Raw genomic sequence first — 20,372 nt, forward strand, 5'->3', positions numbered from 1 at the left:
ATTAAAGTCTGTTCGCCTCCCTTTCTTTATTGCTGGATCCATATATGCTAGAATGAGACGAGGTGGATAAAAGTGTTTACTGTCTACCCACAGATGGATAAAAATTTGCACCTCAGTCTTCAGTCCACAACGTCACATTCAAGCGTCTGTGAATTCAGCCAAGAAAATGAGGAGGGAAAAGCAAACAGACTTTAGTGTTTGACTGTACAATTGCAAGACAGGTTCTGCTCGCTCTCTAATCCTACCCCTGGATGGAGAGAGAAGTAATAAATAGACTTTCACAGCACTGCTGTTAATTATAAATGTGATAGTTCGAAGGTCTGGAAGACTACATCAGGAACTGCCCCCAGTGATACAATTTCGTGCAATTTGAGGTGTCCGGATGAGGAACTGTTTGCACTGATACACTCTGAACCAAACTGCACGAGAGTGTTTTTTCGATAATACAAGCTTAAGCTCCCAACTAGCAACGGCAGGTCTTTGTTGGGTGTGAAATTCTAAGTACAACTAACTTTCAGCTAGCGACAGGATCAGAGCGTGAGCAAAACTGTGACTCATGAATATTCTCTTTCCCCCTTCCTTCTTCCATTTACTCTAATTTCTCCAGTTCTTCCCGTGTATCTTACCTACTTTCCTGCCTGTTTTCTCTTCCCTCATTTGTCTTTTCATCAGCCGTAAAACTTTTTCTTCTCTTTTTTTTTCTAACCTCCTGTGTCTGCAACACTACACTGGAAAAGTTATGAAACCGAGGATATCAATGTGTTTTTTTTCTGACAGACATTCACCTACGCTTGATTACTTCATCATTCGGTCAGAAGGAGGATTCAAACATGCTCTCGCCATTGTCTTCTTATATACATTTCTGTAATTCCTTGGACAGACAGAGAACGAACCTCGATCTTTCTCCCTTGACCGGAGTAAAAAAAAGTTCATGTGGAAAAATATAATTAAAACTCTCCCGCAAAAGTGTTGGCCTTCCTGCTGCACTCGTACCACCGACTTTATTACTCTCTCTCTCTCTCTCTCTCAATACTTCGGTCAGTGCTACATTTCCATCCCATTACTCACCATAATGCCACTACTCTTACTGACAAATCCTCACTTACACATCTCTCACAATAACGTCTACTCCCTGGGGCGACACATTTCTCACACGCCTCAGTCTCTTACACAACTCTTCTCCTTTAAATCACCCACTGCTTTAAGCTGTTTCTTAATTTTTTGACTATAGCCCTCAAACACTCCCTTTCCTTTCTCTTTCCTTCCCCTAATCCTCCATTTTCTTCCCTCTCATCTCCCTTCTTTCTCCCTCTTCCTTATCTCCCATCTCTGCCCTCCTTCCCATTTCCACTTATCTTTTCTTCCTCCTCCCCCTCTTCTCTTCCTCCTGTCTCCTGTTCATATACCCTTCCATCCCGATTACCTTTTCTCCTCTTTCACTTCTCCTTTCGTCCATCCCCGTCCTCTCCCTTTTCCTTTCCCACATCTCTTTCCTCCCCTCCCTTTTTTCTTTCCACTTTCATTGCTTTCAGTCTTCCTTCATTCACTTCTTCCTCTCCTTCCTCTTCCCAGTCCCCATACAGTATCTCTTTTCCTGACACCTCCGTTTCCTCCGGGATCCTCCTTCCTCTTCTCCGACATCTCTTCCCTTCCGATTCCCTTTCTACCGATCTCCTTCCCTTCCTTTGCCGCTCTCTCCCTCTAACTCTCACTTACCTCCCTCCCTCCCTCCCTCCCTGCCCTTTTATTGTCTTCAGTTCTCCCTCCCTTCCCTTTTCCTAGGCCCCACCTTCCTTGCCTCTCTCAAATAATTCCCCCTGTTTTTTCTTCCTTCCCTAACTCACTTTGAAACCTCCAACTCTCCAGTTCCTTTCCCTCGTACTTTTCTCCAGTCATCCTTCGCTCTCTTACAAAACTCCTTTCATTTTCATATTTCTACATGTCGAAGTTCTGTTCTCCCTCCTTTCCCCACCCTGTCTTTCCCTCTTATTTCTTTATTCTTACCTACCTATCCCTTCCATTCCTCTCCTCTTACCACTCTTCCCTTCCCTTCCATCCCTCCCCACAACCCCCAAACTCCCCTCCTATTACTGCCTCCCACCCCACCGCCTTCCCCCACCCCGCTGACTGTGCCTGGTAAGGACACTTAGGGCAGGAATGTGCGTCGGAAGGAAACCGTGGTGATTCGTCTGACTTATATACCTCGTTCCCTCCTGCTATGTATGTAACTCTTACACGCATACATGACACCCCGCATACATAGGTCCCGTGTACACAGCCACCACGGACGACCTTTACCACCACGCAGTCAACATCATCATCACAATTTTTAACATTGTTCTCTCCGACGAGGGAAGTATGTTTTCACCCCCTGTTTGTTTCTTTGTCTGTCTGTTAGCAGGATTACTTAAAAACTAAAAGATATTTGGACAAAATTTGATGGGTAGATACCCTATGTCCCAGGGAACAATCGATTAACTTTTGGGGCCGATCCGGATCGTGTTACAGATTCTGGATCCGGGAAACACTTTTTGCGAAACCCTAAATAATGATGAGAAACCATAACCCATTATGAACAGTGGTTTGGAAATTACGTTGCCCATACCGGCGAGATGCGCTCCACTGAGTGCCCCTCTAGTTGACGAATGTTTCACTTAGAGAACACCACCTAGAGAAACACAGACTAAGCCCATTAACCCTCAAAATATTATGTTAGGATTTGAGTAAGTTTACCTTTTATGTCTTCAGTGAGAGAAATTATCTTTTTTATGTAGTAAGGTAGACAGTACTTAGGTTAACATAGTTGGCTAATAGGGGTTAAGTAGACATTGTGCCATATAAGAGTATAGTAGTCATGTTCAGCCTTGGCAGGAATGTCTTAATCAAACGACACCATAAGAGATGCCTAACTTTGAAGAGTGGTTTCATGTATCTTAGTCCACAGCTGAATGTGATGAGCCGATTAGTTACAGTATATGTTCCCTAATGTGGACTGCTGCCAATAACACGTTAAACACATTCAACGGTTTCATCAGGTACTGGGCAAACGATCTGCATCTTAATTCCATAGAACACTCCCTAAACACCAGGCACAGCACAGATTAATGAAGGCAGGTGTCTATTATATGTATTTATTAATTTTCTCCGATCTTGAGAAGTAGACAGAATATCGACAAATTGATCATTGGGTCATTGTAACTTAGATCCTGCATCCATGGTAGGCATGACAACCATATTATATGATACATATTTGTTTAATATCGCATTGCGCAGCTATGCAAAATAAAGCTCCTTTTACTTGTTACATATTACTTGATTTTTTTTCCTTCTCCCAAAACACAGATAAATGGAAAAGGTATGTAGTTTTTTTTTTTTTTAGTTACATTTGAGAATGAAGCCACCGAGACAACCTTTTTACAAACTGTAGGAACACTAAAATAAATATATAGGGAAACGATCAAACAAAGTGTTCAGGTAAATGACAACATATCATAATGAATATGCTACAAACAACTAGTAACAAATATATATATATATATATATATATATATATATATATATATATATATATATATATATATATATATATATATATATATATATATATATCGGCCGTTTGAGTATCCACTGCAGGACCGGCCTATCCCGACCGAAGTCGGGACAATACAGCCAATGTATCTCTACCAAGTGGCTTAAGCTGTCTGGTAGAGATTGTATGTAGAGTGAGAAGTGCTTGTAAGTGTAATTGTAGTGTTGTAGTGGCTTTGGATGTCACTGTAGTCTGTGAACCAAGTGTAATCGGCCCGCCCAAGCCGACTGGGTGCAAGCATACTTTATAATATGCAACACTGGTTCAACCACAGCACCCCTTGTGTCCGCCAAAGCAGTACGTGGCCAGAAGAACGTTCCCAAAGTTTATTACCCTTGCTGGGCGCGTACCCTCGTTCTTCAGCGTACGAAAACGCACACTTTACCACTGTACCGCAGAGGCTCCATATACACATATATATATATATATATATATATATATATATATATATATATATATATATATATAATGATGGCCAGCAAAACCAGAGTGATGATGTACATGATTTATTATTGGTGACGTTTCGGTTTCATAACACAAACCATCTTCAGACCTAAAACAAAAATAAAAACACACAAAAAATAGAAAATAAGCCAATATATAATTTTATCATCTTTCACAGAATAAAATAACAGGGAACAGAGTAGGTCATATGAAATAAATTACAATACAACAATTTACCAGCTAAAAACAGAGCAACTGTGTAGAGGAGTCGTGTGAGCCAAGGGATGGCCGTAGCTCTGCCGTTAGTAGAGACTCCGCTATAAGTCTAGTCAAGTCATCTCGTGTAGTGAACAAAATTCGAAAGTTCTGGTTACTTATAGGGTGACTTTCCGAATCTGAATGATTTCGAACTGCAGAAAATGATGGTTTCGAGATTGGGAGTCCTGTCCTATGAGACCTTCCCTGATGCTCGGCAATCCTGGTAGCTAGATGGCGCTTAGTTTGACCAATATAGGATGCATTACAGCACCCATACTGAAATCGATACACCACCGAGGACTGCAGGGCATCCGGGACACGGTCTTTGAACATAAAACACTGAGACAGGATTTGGGGAGATTTAAACACCACCCTCAACGATATCTGCGGATAAAAGTCGTGCATTAGTTTGATTATCCTGTTACGTAAAAAATTTGATTTTGGACCTAAATACTGTACTGAAAAATAAACTTTAGCTTTCTCAACCGTGTGATTTTTTTTCAAAGTATTGGTTCTTAATTTAGTTAGCTGTATTCCAATATACTTATCTACAAATTTAGTTGGGAATCCATTGTGGTACAGGGTTTTCCTCAGAAACTGAAGCTCATTATGTAGAGAAAAATATGAGGAGCATAAATTATAGGCCCTAGTCACCAGAGTTAGGATTAAATTACGTTTATATTGGAGGGGAACGTTTGAATTAAATTTAGTAGTTAATCCTGTATATGTAGGTTTCCTGTATACTGACGTTGTAAAAGTTCCTTCTGTTCTCTCTATGCAAATATCTAAAAAGGGGAGTTTATTATTTTGCTCCGTTTCACAGGTAAACTGTATATTTTTATGTTTAGAATTTAAATAATCCAAAAACAAGGGCACATGAGACGGGGACCTAAAAATGGCAAACGTGTCATCCACGTAGCGTTTGAAATAGAGTGGCTTAAAATGGGTGGGACAATCCTTTAACCATATAGATTCGTGAAAAGCTAAAAAAGCATTAGCAAGGCTGGGTCCAAGAGGATTTCCCATAGCCACTCCGTCGACTTGTTTAAAGTAAGAACCATTAAAAGTAAAGTAACAGTCTTGTATCACGGCAGATATCCACAGTTTCATCAAGGGGGATATTTGTGAATAGGGATTTTACATCAAATGAAGCCATGAAACAATCGTTAAATTTAAGTTCACAAATTTCTTTAGCAAAAGAAAAAGAATCTTTCACAGTGTAATCATTAAAAGTTATCGGAGACAGCAATGGAACAAGATACTTAGCAAGATTATAATTGACAGTGTTTCGGGCAGATAGTATAGGACGAAGTGGGCAGTCCTCCTTATGAACCTTAGGCAAACCATACAAGACACCTGGTTTTGAACCTGATACAAATAATTCCGAATAAGTAGTTTGCTCAATTGCATGTTTAGATTTCAAGTTTCTAAGAAAATTGTTAATTTTATCTTCACTCCTCAATATAAGCTGAAATATATCCCCAGTCACCCTACAAAATTTTGAAGAATCACTAAGTATATCAAGCATCTTAGAGTTATAGTCTGTCCTATTCAGTGATACTTTGTTTAATGAAACTAACAACATTGGAGGGTTAAATAAAGACCTATTTCATAGACTGCTGTCATTGTCAGTGCAAGACTGTTACTTTACTTTTAATGGTTCTTACTTTAAACAAGTCGACGGAGTGGCTATGGGAAATCCTCTTGGACCCAGCCTTGCTAATGCTTTTTTAGCTTTTCACGAATCTATATGGTTAAAGGATTGTCCCACCCATTTTAAGCCACTTTATTTCAAACGGTACGTGGATGACACGTTTGCCATTTTTAGGTCCCCGTCTCATGTGCCCTTGTTTTTGGATTATTTAAATTCTAAACATAAAAATATACAGTTTACCTGTGAAACGGAGCAAAATAATAAACTCCCCTTTTTAGATATTTGCATAGAGAGAACAGAAGGAACTTTTACAACGTCAGTATACAGGAAACCTACATATACAGGATTAACTACTAAATTTAATTCAAACGTTCCCCTCCAATATAAACGTAATTTAATTCTAACTCTGGTGACTAGGGCCTATAATTTATGCTCCTCATATTTTTCTCTACATAATGAGCTTCAGTTTCTGAGGAAAACCCTGTACCACAATGGATTCCCAACTAAATTTGTAGATAAGTATATTGGAATACAGCTAACTAAATTAAGAACCAATACTTTGAAAAAAAATCACACGGTTGAGAAAGCTAAAGTTTATTTTTCAGTACAGTATTTAGGCCCAAAATCAAATTTTTTATGTAACAGGATAATCAAACTAATGCACGACTTTTATCCGCAGATATCGTTGAGGGTGGTGTTTAAATCTCCCCAAATCCTGTCTCAGTGTTTTATGTTCAAAGACCGTGTCCCGGATGCCCTGCAGTCCTCGGTGGTGTATCGATTTCAGTATGGGTGCTGTAATGCATCCTATATTGGTCAAACTAAGCGCCATCTAGCTACCAGGATTGCCGAGCATCAGGGAAGGTCTCATAGGACAGGACTCCCAATCTCGAAACCATCATTTTCTGCAGTTCGAAATCATTCAGATTCGGAAAGTCACCCTATAAGTAACCAGAACTTTCGAATTTTGTTCACTACACGAGATGACTTGACTAGACTTATAGCGGAGTCTCTACTAACGGCAGAGCTACGGCCATCCCTTGGCTCACACGACTCCTCTACACAGTTGCTCTGTTTTTAGCTGGTAAATTGTTGTATTGTAATTTATTTCATATGACCTACTCTTTTCCCTGTTATTTTATTCTGTGGAAGATGATAAAATTATATATTGGCTTATTTTCTATTTTTTGTGTGTTTTTATTTTTGTTTTAGGTCTGAAGATGGTTTGTGTTATGAAACCGAAACGTCACCAATAATAAATCATGTACATCATCACTCTGGTTTTGCTGGCCATCATTAGATTCCGCTTCCCACAGCACGAAAGTATCGCTAATATATATATATATATATATATATATATATATATATATATATATATATATATACACTGTAAATTAGTGTTAGTTTAGTACATACCAGTATGTTGGTTTTCGTATGAAAAACATATTTGTTGTGATGAAAAAGTATAAATAACAGGAAAACAAAAAACTGTCATAGTAGTAAGTAGTTTCGATTATGGACAGTTCGTGAAGAACTACTTCGTTCATAATATTATATTTTTAGTTTTTTTTTTTGTAGTAGTAGTTGTAGTAGTAGTGGTAGTAGTTTTAGTAGTAGTGGTAGTACATGTAGTAGTTGTGGTAGTAATAGTAGTATTTGTAGTGGTGCTAGTTGTAGTAGTATTAGTTGTAGTAATAGTGGTATTTGTAGTAGTAGTAGTAGTAGTAGTAGTTGTTGTTGTTGTTGTTGTACTAGTAGTGGTAGTAGTTGTAGTAGTGTTAGTTGTAGTAGTAGTAATAAAAATAGTAGTATATGTTGTTGTTGTAATACCCAGACTTCTAGTCACACAGTGGTGCTAGAATCGAGCAACAGTGCAAGCCAAACATGCATCTCCATGTGTGTGTGTGTGTGTGTGTAAGGCGGTGTGGTGGTGAGGCTAGCAGGCAGCCTGCTTCAAAGTCGTTGCTATGGTTACCGGACTCTCAGCAGCAAATACGCGCAATTATGGAAAATTTTCACATTAATAGTTTTTGTGGTGGCATGCAGTCTTCCGGAAGTGTTATCGATGTGTTATTATTGTGGAGGGCTAGTCCAAGCCGTAGTTGTGTCACAGCACCTCTGCCACGCATACAGACACGGGCAAAAACCAACAAAACTGCCCCCTTTCCCCAATCACTCACTCTTCCTACACACACTTCATGGACCATCTGTTGCAATCAGCTTGAAGTCCAAGGATGTATTATGACACTTTGTATTTTATTTTTGGCTAAGTGTTAACTGAGATATGAAGGTTTAAAAATAGACAGTTTTCTCTTTAATGCCCAGCTGTGGGAAGCGTTCGCTGGAATGTGTGTCGGACACGATGTTTCAAAGATGATGCAGGATTAACGCATGGATTGCGAGCCACAGCTCAGGCTGGGTAGTGTCTTTTGCGAGCCACAGCCCAGGCTGTGCTGGCCGTGCATCACTGTAAACAACTCGACCCCTACGCAAACTTACACATGGCGCTACACAAAGACGGAGAGAGATTTTTTTTTTTTTTTTTACCAGATGTTGCCCTGGATGTTTATCTTCGAGTTTATAATAAACAAAAACAAAAAAATATTTTTTTTTCATGTTATCACTACTCCCGTACGTAAACTTACGCATGGCCCTAGGCAAAGATGGGAGAGAGAGAGAGATTATTTCTTTTTCACCAGATGATGCCCTGGATGTTAGCTTCAAGTTTATAATAAACAAAACCTAAAAAAAAAAACTTTTTTCCTTTGTTTCTTATGCACCACAGGGCGGAATAAAAAAGGGTAATTGTGCAATCCACGAGTTAAGGAGATCGGCCTGTTGAAAATGATCGAAAATGGCGAGTCCGTGCAAAGTTGAGTTACGCCCATATAAATAATCCAACATTCCCTCATATTCCTGTGAAATATTACTGCTGAATCCGAGTATAAATTGGTAAATTTTTACCTTATTTGACACTCTCACGGGTCATCTGGGAGTAGGGCAACACAGGGTGGGCGGGTGGGGCCTATAATATGACCGCATAAGATCACACAGCCCCAAGAAAACTGTCAGGCATCGGAGTAAGAAGGGAGCAGACGATCAGAAAGACAACAGTGGGGACTTCCGATTCAACTTGGAGATGACGAGACGAATTACACTATTGGGGACGTCTCAGTACCAGATGGAGACGAGGCAGACTTCGTTCTTGGGGCCTTCTGAGACACCTTGGAGATGATGACGCCCAATATGGTGTTGGGCTCTTCCAAAAACAGCATGGAGATGAGGCAGGCTACAGTGCTGGGGCATTCTAAGACACCTTGGAGACGACAAGGCAGACAACATTGTTGGGCCCTTCTCAGAACACTTCTTGGCGACAAAGTGTTTTCAAACTTCTCGATTAGCTCGACAACTATTGGTCGTAAAAGGTTCTTCGGTATACCCATCGAAAGGCTGTAAAAAGTTCAATAAGGTATCCCAGGCATTCTATTCTATGCCCCCCCATTCATGCACGTATGTTTGCAAAGTTGGGGAAACTTTTAGGGCCGTTTTCTCGAAATGTAATTTAGCAACCTTTGTGATCAATAAGCTTATTTACTACTGGTCATACGAGGATCATTTATATACCAATCGAAAGCACTTAAAAAGTTCTGTAAATTCAACTCGTCGATCTTTATTCTTCTCCCCATTCGTGCACAGGATCTCTTCAAAGTCTGATTAAGAGGGAACTAATTTTACTTAATTTCCTCATCACCTAGTGTCGTAATTAGATATGATATCACAAACTTACTAGTTTCAATAAGACACACCTTCTGAGTTGTGTGAACACCAGAAGTATATGATACAAGGCATTTTTAGGACTATATCGGTTTTCAGCAATGGCATTCAGTTTACCCTAATTTGTAACTAATTCGAAAACTAATCTACCGATTTTCAGTTATGAAGTACCCATCGTTATTTCTAATACCCCTCTATATGTGTGTGCCGAATCTCACTGAAATCTACTGACACGTTCAGCGCAACAACCGGACGATTCCCTCAAGCTGGATATTGTTCATAATTAGAGGGTACTCCTGGGGAAGATTTTGTCGATTTGATAGATGTAAGAACTGAGTTTTGGATTTATTAAAAACAAGATTACTTTTACCCCAATTAAAGATATGAACCAAGTCAGACATTGAGTGTGCCATAGACTCATCCCTTGTTTGTCGAAGTAACTGCAAAGATGGACACTGTGGGAAGTGAATGGAAAGGTGAAGTGTGGAGTCATCAGCATATGAGTGGATAGGGTTAGATGTACAGCTTAGGTCACTGATGAACAAAAGAAAGAGAGTTGGTGCTAGGACAGAGCCCTAGTCAAAACCACTATTGATAGCTCTAGAAAAAGAACGGTGGCAATCTACAGCAGCAGCTATAGAATGACCAGAAAGGAAGCTAGAGATAAAGGCACGGATAGAAGGATAGAAACAGTAAGATGGCAGTTTGAAAATTAAAGATTTATGCCGGACTCGATCGAAAGCCTTTGAGATGTCAACTGCAATGGCAAAGCTTTCACCTAAGTCCCGATAGGAGGATGACCAGGAGTCTGAAAGAAGGCTGTGACAGGAAAGATGTTTTTAAAGATTTTTGTTAGAATAGACTCAAATACTTTTGAAGCACATGATGTTTATGCAATTAGGCGATAGTTAGGGGGTTGGGAATGATCACCCTTCTTTGGGACAGGCTGAGTGAGAGCAAACTTCCAGCAAGAAAGAAAGGTACAAGTTGAAAGACAAAGGCGAAAGAGTTTACCTGGGCAGGGTGCAAGCACAGAAGGACAGTTCTTGAGGACAACAGGAGGGACCCCATTGGGCCCATATGCCTTCTTAGTATTGAGGCCTGTGATGGCAGAGAATACATCAGTTGAAGATATTTTAATGTCAGCTATGAGGAAGTTAGAGGGGGGAAGTGATAGAGCGACAATGCTAGAATCATTTAAGCTGGAATTGGAGAAGAAAGTCTGAGCGATGGGTTCTGCTTTGTCAGTAAAAGAAATAGCTACAGAGCCATCAGGATGGAGCAGATTGGCTCCGGTACCTTTTGTAGGCCATGTCCGTGTTGTGGATAATATTGAACAAGCATCATTAAACTATTTTTTTTTTTTTTGCATTGGTCAAAGGATATGAGAAAGGAATGTACACTTTCATGGTGGAGAGAATATCATCTCTAATGCCAAGGCAACTCAGATGGCTATTGGCCATGGAAATACAGTAATAATCATTCCAGGGAAAATCAAAGAAGTACTGCCTGAGGGGCTCCGAAATAGCAACTCCTAAATGCCACAACCGACACTTGTTGAGAGGGTCCACAGGCCTTTCTGGAGTGATAGGACAGGTTAAGGTGAGAAGGTTGCAATCGGAGGAGTCCAGCAGAGAGGAAAGATTAACCCTCTCATACATGAGGGCTCGGTAAAAAATCCAACCGTTTGAACTTTAATGATGCAAGCTGCGCCCAAGTGAAATCCAACCACTCGGACTTTTTCGACTCAGGTTGCGTCTAACCACATAGGTTGCAGTATTTTATGCAACGATTTCGGTTGTATCATTCAACTTTGTCCCCTGTCCTTTATTTTAAACTGCATTGTTATGAAATTGCTTAATGTTATAAATGAATAAATGATCTTCCTTATGAAATGAAAGGAAATAGAACGTAAATTACAATATTTTATCACTGACTCATTTCTTCAATGCTGACTTCTCGTTGAATAAATGAATGAATGATAAAATATGGTAATTTATTTTCTCTCTTCTTTTTTTTCGTTCATTAGGAACATCATTTATTTATTTATGCTACCCAAAAGTTCCAGTAATTTGAAGAGAGGGAGCCAACCGTTTGCAGTTTTGCCTTTGCCACTAGGAGGAGTCAGCAGCACCCCTTTTGCGTCAGTGTGGCCCCGGCCATGTCTGTGAGCGGACGTGGTGTTGAGCTATGCTTAATATTGCAACATGGTGTGTAGGTGGTTTGGCGGTTTTCCAATGGCGGATCTCACGGAACAAAGAACCTGGATAAAGTTTGCTTCAAGATCAACAAGACAGCTGCAGAAACTCACCGATTGCTTCGGCGTGCCTTTGGTGACAATGCCATGTCCCAAAGCAGAACATTTTTCTGGTACAAGCGGTTCAAGGAAGCTCGAATGTCCGTCGAAGACGATCACCGTTCTGCATGACCATCAATGACAACAACACCAGAAATAGTCGAAAATGTTCGTCAGACTATCCTTGCAGATTGTAGAAGAACTATCCATGATCTATGGATATCGTTGGAGTGTCGTACAGGAGCATGCAACGCATATTGTTGGATGTGTTGGGCATGAGACGCATCACTGCAAAATTTATACCAAGACTGCTGAGTGACGAGCAGAGGGCACATCGTATTGCAGTTTGCAGGGAGCTCAAGAATCAGGATAGAGATGATGCCACCTTCATCTCCAAGGTCATAACTGGTATTGAATCGTGGGTTTATGGTTATGACCCAGAGACAAAGCAGCAGTCATTGCAATGGAACTCCCAGTTCACTGAGCCGAAAAAAGCACACCAAGTTCGCAGCAATGTTAAGTTGATGTTGTTTTCTTCGATATCCAAGGGATTGTTCACAAGGAATTCGTCCCACCCGGTCAATCTGTTAGCAGAAAGTTTTACTGTGAAGTTTTGCGGTATCTGAAGGAGAACATCCGCCGCATACATCCAGAACAGTGGAAGAACAAGGACTGGGTCCTGCATCATGACAACACCCCCACCCACACATCAATTGTTGTCTGGCAGTTCCTGGCTTCTACTAACACGGTAGTCTTTCCCCACCCACCCCATTCACCTGACCTTGCCCCCTGCAATTTTTTCCTGTTTCCCAAGCTAAGATTACAACTGAAAGGGCGTCGATTTGACTCGATTGAGGAGATCCAGACAGAATCGCAGGAGTTGCTCAAGACTATCGCGCCTGAAGCCTTCCAGGGATGCATGGACTCGTGGAAAAAACGCTGGGACCACGGTATACATGCCCAAGGGGACTACTTCGAAGGCAACAGTGAAAACTAGGAGGTAAGGTAATTCATTTTCCTATAATATTCAAATAACCTGAACTTTTGGGTAGCACCTCATGTAACATGTAGCACCTTCATAACAATACAGTTATAAATAAGGGCAGGGGCGAAAGTTTAATGGAAACATTTTCCGATGTCGCACACATCACTGAGTGAAGGGTGTGGAGTGCGCATGGTCTGGGCCAGCACGTGGAGTTCATGCAGTACTCAGAAGTTGTTCGACACAGGCTGCGTCGAATGAGTCTGAGAGGGTTAACAGTGTAGGCAGATGGATCAGCTGTATGGAGGAGGTCATGCATATATGTTAGACCTCTCCCCAAGGAAGACATGGATAAGAGCAGAGTTTTGTACAAGCTGTTCGAGGTCATTAAGGATAGAAAAAAATATAGACTTGTTCACCAAGTAGATCAATGAAAGGAGAGGAGAGCCAAAGGCAGTGGTTGAACACTGCCATCCTCTAGAATGGAGATTTCAGAGAAAGGAGAAATGGATAGGATGTGTTCCATCTTAGAAGTAAGGTAGTCGAAGAATTTTTCATAGTCAGTAAAATTGGGTGATAAGTAAACAGTGCAGATATATTAAGTCAGAGAATGATATGAAAGCCAAAGCCAGAGAGTACAAAATGCAGATGATTCAGGTTCAGCAACACGAGAGCAAGCTATGTCACTGCGTACATATACACAACAGCGACCTTCGGCTTTGAATCGAGTATAGTGAAAGTAAGATATAGAGTTTGCTATTAGTTGTCTCAGACAGCTGAGTCTCAGGAAAAGAAGATGAGGTTTAGAGGAGGAGAGGTGGTACTCAGCAGAGAGAAAGTTTGAGGAAAGGCTGCAAGTGTTGCAGAAATGGAGAAAAAGTGAGTCAGACAGTGGTTCCAGGCATCTCGCAGGGTCGTCACTGGGAGAGGGGTGGATGGTGGGGGCATTTATTGTCCCATCCCTCTGGGGACCCCAAGGCTTGGTTATTAGACGCCATTGTTTCTGTTAAATTTTTGAATAGGAAGTGAATTGAGCAATGTGCATGTAGTTTGGTGTTGACAGAAACAGGAACTTGTAATGGAGAGCATGCTGACCTATTCTCTGTTTTACTGAAACACTGAAAAAGTTCGGCAAAGTGGGATGGTCGGGAGCTAGTCCGGAGGGCTGATGAAACGGGAGCTCCAGCTTTCCCTTTCATCAGCTTTCCATTCACCTTAGAAGTACAGCCCTGTTTGACTGATGCTTCAGTCTACACCCTGTGCAGGAGTTAGAAACAACTCCCATTCAAGTTTTCAAGTATGAAAGATATCTCATCAGCTTAATTTAAATTGTCGTATGGTAGCAATAAAACAAGGCTTATACGCCCTCAGAATAAAGTACACAACTCCTTCGATACGCTGGTCGTTTCTTGCGTCAGGTAGACATTTTACTCAAAGTAGGAAACTGCTTTAGTAGTGGAATGATTAGTCCAAATATATGATTGATTAACGAAGTTTACATCTAACTTTTCCGGCTAAACAACGAGAATAAAAACTCTCCTGAACGTGAGTCAAACGACTGGATATAAGAAAGACCTATACAAAAGACGTCAATATACAGTATTATGGAAGTGATTAGAAAGAGATGTCAGGGAGCTTCCTATGTACTTAAGGTTCTGATATTAAGACCCATATTCCTATCGGCTGTGGATGCCTTGTAGAACATATTCCTTAGCGATTTATTTTCCTTACCAGACTCTTCTTTTTCCATGCATATTATTTATTTCGTTTTAATAAAGATTCTGCATAATGAAGTGAGAATATCAACATCTTCACCGCAATGCCATCCTTTTTAGCTTATTCTTTCTACGACCATACGATCTTATTTAGTTCTATATTTAGCTCAATGGAGACGTTTCATAGTAACTTTAACTGATACTATCTAACCACTTCACTGCAAGATGTTTCTTCAAAGTTTTAATGAAATCGTCTGAAGGTAGCAAGAATAAATCAGTAATTTACGTGCAAAAAAACGACATTTCTCAATGTTTGCTTCCGACACAATAGGCCTATCCCTCTGTTGGCTAAACACAAGGTCCTTTTTCTCTCGTAATTGTATAACATGCAGGAAGACACATACAAATCAAAGTCATTCACTGCCGTAATGGTTTTCAAAACCGAACTTAGGGTGTGTCTTTACTGCTAAGATTGTTTTGGTATTTGGTATTTCTGCGCCCATCGTTTTTACCCCCTTTGACCTATAAATTCATTTAAGAGGCTTATATCTAAAATGTGACAAGTATCTCGATTTATCAAACCTAGATGTTCAAGCATAGTAAGTTTCAGGTAAAACAGGCCCAATGTGGCAACGAGCGTTGTACGCAGTCCGATAAAGGAGTAATAACAAACAGAGTAGGGAACAATATATATATATATATATATATATATATATATATATATATTTAGATAGATAGATAGATATACATACAGGGTGACCCCCCAAAACCTCCCACATTTCAAAGGTAAATGAAAAAAAAAAGGTTAAAGATAATCAAAATATTATTTCCACAAGTGAAACTTCATTCAATACAGTTTTTATTCATCATGTTTTAAAGATGACATCCTCCAAATGGTGGCCGTCATTGTCTATACACGCTTGGAGGCGATTTCTGAAGGCTGCCGTGGCTCAGTGGGTTATGTTGGGTGGACCAGCGGCTATCATCTGCTGAATAGCAACCTTAAGGGATTCAAGAGTTTGGGGTCGATGAGTATACACTCGTGATTTAAGGTAGCCCCACAGAAAAAAATCACAAGGGGCGAGGTCAGGGAAATGGGCCGGCCACCCAACATCGCCATGCAACGAGATCATCCGATCCGGAAACATTGGCAACAGTGCACCACACAGTCACTCGATCGGAGTGCAACGGTCTTTCGTGTAGCATGCGAGGGTTGTCTTCAGACCAATAGCGAAAATTTTGTTTGTTTACAGAGCCACTCAAATGAAAATGAGCTTCGTCACTTCACAAGAGAACAGCTTCTTCCGGAACACGTTGCAGAATGTTCTCACATAACTCCCTGTGGCTTATCCAGTCTCTCTCATTGAGTTCTTGCACAACCATCATTTTGTATGGATGGAAGTGAAGGCCTTTGTGTAAGATTCTCCATACAGTTTCCTGGGATATCCCTACAACTAAAGCATGCTTCCATGCAGAGCGTCTCGGAGACTGCACAACAGATCACCTCAATGCTTCAATATTCTCAGGCGTACTAGCGCTCCTAGGTCGACCAGGTGATTTTCATTTTAAAGCTGAGCCTGTTGCCCTGAAATTCTCAACCCACTGCAAGATGGTTTTCCGATCTGGAACGTTTTGGTTCCGTGGAATACTGAAACGTCTTCGAAAGGCCCTCTGCACGGAGATCACAGAACGGTTGTTTGTGAAATGCTTCGACAGTGAACGCACGATGTGCTCCCAACCACGCCATGTTGGCGACTGAGGACGGTTGGGGTTGGGCTACCAACAGACCCTAGCCCCACCCCTCCTGCCTCACTACTGCCAATGCTACAGCCTTTCGAAATGTGGGAGTTTTGGGGGGGTCACAATGTATATGCCTTTTAGAAAGGTAAAAGTACTTTTTCCTATTAAAGAGGTACATGTACTGAATACATAAAGAAACTTGTAAGGAAGAGGTACTAAAGAATCTGTATTGGTAATCAAATACAAAACAATACTATTTTAAATCTTTCAGTGCGTTTACATTAACCTGCCGTGTCCCCGCAGATTTTTCACAAATGACCTCCTCCAATCCCGGCAATTTTTTATTTTTATTTATTAATTTTTTTGCTAAAACCTCCGCTTTTGATGAGAAACATCAAAAATTCAGAGAGAAAGTGCTCACCTGAGCTTAGAAATGCTGGTACATGTGACCCTACATTCACCTGGTACCGTGTTCTCTCGAGTCAGGCCAAGATGTTTTGTATGGGAGGGGTAACTACTCCAAACCACTCAGAATAGGCAGATATTTATTTATTTGGTACGATTTTATATGTAGTACACGAGTATATTGGTTTTCATACAGTAATATAGGTGATATAAGTGTTGCTTCACCCACCAAACACCTCAACATACCGCACCCACTTTGGCAATGTTACCTCCTCATCACTTCTGCACGTTTCTTCCTCTAACATCATGTAAACTTTGTCCTCCACATTGTCATTGACTGGGGAATCACAATGGCCCAACATGTCTTTGCTGGCCAGGTCACTGGTAACAGGTGAGTTGCCAAGACAATGGCGTGAGGGGGGGGAGGTCACATGAGATAAGCATTGTCCCCACCTGGCCTTGGGTAGTGGAAGGTGTCCTATGTATATGTACCAAAAATCCACGCGAAATTTGAAAAATATGCAAATGACATACCTTGCAATTGCGGCACGTTTATAAACGTCAACGGAAGCCACAGTCACAAAATGTTTGGGCGCATATGTACGTCAACGGGATGCAGTGGGTTAATTTTCATCATTCTGATTACCAAACAATTGATTTAATGCATTGCATGACAGAACCTCTCATACTGAAGAAGTGTTGAACAAATTTGTCTGGTGGCAACAAGAATGATATACAGCATGAAAACTTTCGGCCAGAAGGGATTCGGTACAGTATGATACTGTTTTTTTTTTTTTTTTTTTAACTCTCAGACATCATTACACCTGGGAGTACAGTATCGTATTCTGTAATTTCTTGTTGACATTACTAGATGACATTATTTTCTAAGGACAGAGCTTTAGAAGTGAAGTTAGCAAAAGCCATACTTTATTCATATAGTTCGGAAGTCTTGTGCAAGTTGAATAACAGTCCTTGGAAACAGCGAGAAAAACAGTATAAAATGTGCTATCAGACTAAAAGATAAAGCTTTAGGGAGACCACTGGCAATGAAGGAATAATGATACTATTACCACTAGTTAAATGAGCTTTTTGAGTGCATGACGAGCGAGCGAGTTCCATGTTATCATGGTTTCCTTCTGATATAAAATTATAAGTTGAACCTCCATTATTTGATAGAGGAAGCTGAGGCTAAGAAACAGTTTTACAACAGAAAACCTTTTTTGATTTCGTAACTGAGGCGGTCACTGATTATAGCCAAACACTCCCTTGGAAAAATCGATGGTTCCTACACCTTTATGGGTGAGTTTTTACTTAACAGCAAAATTTGTTGGATATATGTATCATATGCAGAAACAATTTAAACTCTATTTCACATAGGATTAAGGTTAGTAGTTTCTGTTTACCATGACAGTCGACTCGGGCCTAGTCGCTCATTTCCAAACTTACCTAAGAAGAAACATCGCTTGCTCGCTTCGCTTGCTTGCTCGTAATTACCCATTGACTTCTTCCATAAAATGATGTCTTTATACATTATATTCTTGTTATCATCCCCTTATTTAAAGCAGCTTTATGAAAAGACACCTTGTACTGAGGATATTAGGAGCCTTGTACTAAGGAGACTTGGAAGACTCCAGTTCCCACTACACCTTTCAGTTAGATGACTATACTTTTTTTTTTTTTTTTAAGTCCAAGCTACAACCGTCTACTGGCCATGAGGCAATACATTTGCGTGCACCCCAGGCTGGTCCCGGGAACATTGTTTTCAATTTTCTACAATCAACTTTTATTTTCTTCAGATGTGAAGAGATTGATATGGCGCATCTGGCAATTTGTGTGTGTGTGTGTGTGTGTGTGTGTGTGTGTGTGTGTGTGTTCTTACCTAATTGTATGTTAACAGGAAGGAGTCAAGTTCGTACTGTCCCGTGTATGAAATCATTTTTATCACACTTATCCTTAACCCGCCCCGTCCCGACCACTTTTTGACCACTGGTACCCCCCAATCCCGACCATTTTTCAACCCTTTTTTTTTTTTTTTTGCTAAAACTTTCGCTTTTGGTGAGAAACATCGAAAATTCATAGAGAAATCGCTCACCTGAGGTTTAAAATACTCATTACAGGTAGGAGAGCCTCCTTACCTTACTGGGTTTTCTATCAGGCTGGCACCAAAGAAAACGAGTTCTATGGGAGGATAACTATTTCACACCACTCATAAACGGTATTTATTTATTTACTGTTACGAATTTATATGTAGTACAAGAGTATATTGGTTTTCAAGCAGTAATATAGGCATTATAAGCATTGTTTCACTCACTAATACCTGACCTTTTTTTGCCACATTACCTGATCATCATTTCTAACTGTTTCTTCCTCTAATGCTATGTAAAGTTTGTCCTCCACATTGTCATTGATTGGGGAATCACTCTGGCCCTGAATTTCGTACCGTGGCATGACATGGCTATACTGGCCAGGTCACTGATAACAGGTGAATTGCTGAGAAAAGGGCATGCAGGGGGGGGGAGGAGGTCATGCTGGGTAAGGCATTGTCTCTGCCTGGCATCTTGTTGAGGCATGTGTCCCGTGTATACGTACCAAAAATGACTCGTGAAAATTGAAAATTGTGGAAATTATGAACCAACGGCCATACCACGTTGAGTACACCGCTTCCCGTTCGATCAGCGAAGTTAAGCAACGTTGGGTCTGGTTAGTACTTGGATGGGTGACCGCCTGGGAACACCAGATGCTGTTGGCATCCCTACGTCAAGTGGGGTTGGTGGAGGATTAGTGCCCCTCCCTGTAAAACAATTAACTCTAAGCCCTTGGCCACCCTGTCTGGGATACATGGCGTCTGGCAATGAATGAATGAATGAATGAACCTTGCAATTGCAGGACGTTGAAGTACGTCCTCGGGATTAGCTGTGACAAAACGTAAGGACGTGGAAGTACGTCCTCGGGACGGCGCGGGTTAAATTTATGAATTTTTTCGGCACACACTACTTCATTCAGTAGTGCATCCCATTGATCAATTGCACTATTTGGGAAACTGAATTTCCTTACCTCATTATTACCGCTCTTTTTATGCAGTTTTTTGCAGTGTCCTCTTGCTGAGGCTTCCCCCATAGGTTATACAGTATACGCATTTATGTCTATTTTCTTTTTCCCTGAGACACATTTGTTAACTGTAGCATAATCATGTCTCCACTTTTCCTTGTCTCCTGTAGTGTTGGAAGATTCATTTTTTCTAGTCTTTCTTCGTAGTTAATATCCCTTAAGCTTGGCACCAATCTTGTAACGGCCCTTTGAACTTTTTTTTAAAATTATTTATATGTTTCTTGAGATGGGGAGTCCAGACTACTGATGCATACTCCAGGGTTGGTCTGATGAATGATATTATCTTTCTCTTCATGTCTTCATTTATGTATGTGAATGCTATTCTCATATTAGCAAGCACTGTATAAACATTCCATACCTTCTCACCGATGTGGTCAGCCGGAGATATTCTGTTATTGATAATCACT

General features: G+C 40.6%; 1 non-coding gene across 1 annotated transcript; it reads left to right on the plus strand.

Moving 5' to 3' along the window:
* The first annotated feature begins 19,487 nt into the window (after nucleotides 1-19,487).
* LOC145409125 (5S ribosomal RNA) lies at nucleotides 19,488-19,606 on the plus strand. Its single transcript, XR_013899049.1, has one exon. It is a non-coding gene; the product is annotated as a 5S ribosomal RNA (ribosomal RNA).
* The last annotated feature ends 766 nt before the right edge of the window (nucleotides 19,607-20,372 follow it).

Source organism: Coenobita brevimanus, chromosome 79, assembly GCF_032717465.1.
Source record: "Coenobita brevimanus isolate Jiangsu-jjx chromosome 79, ASM3271746v2, whole genome shotgun sequence".
Taxonomy (NCBI): Eukaryota; Metazoa; Arthropoda; class Malacostraca; order Decapoda; family Coenobitidae; genus Coenobita; species Coenobita brevimanus.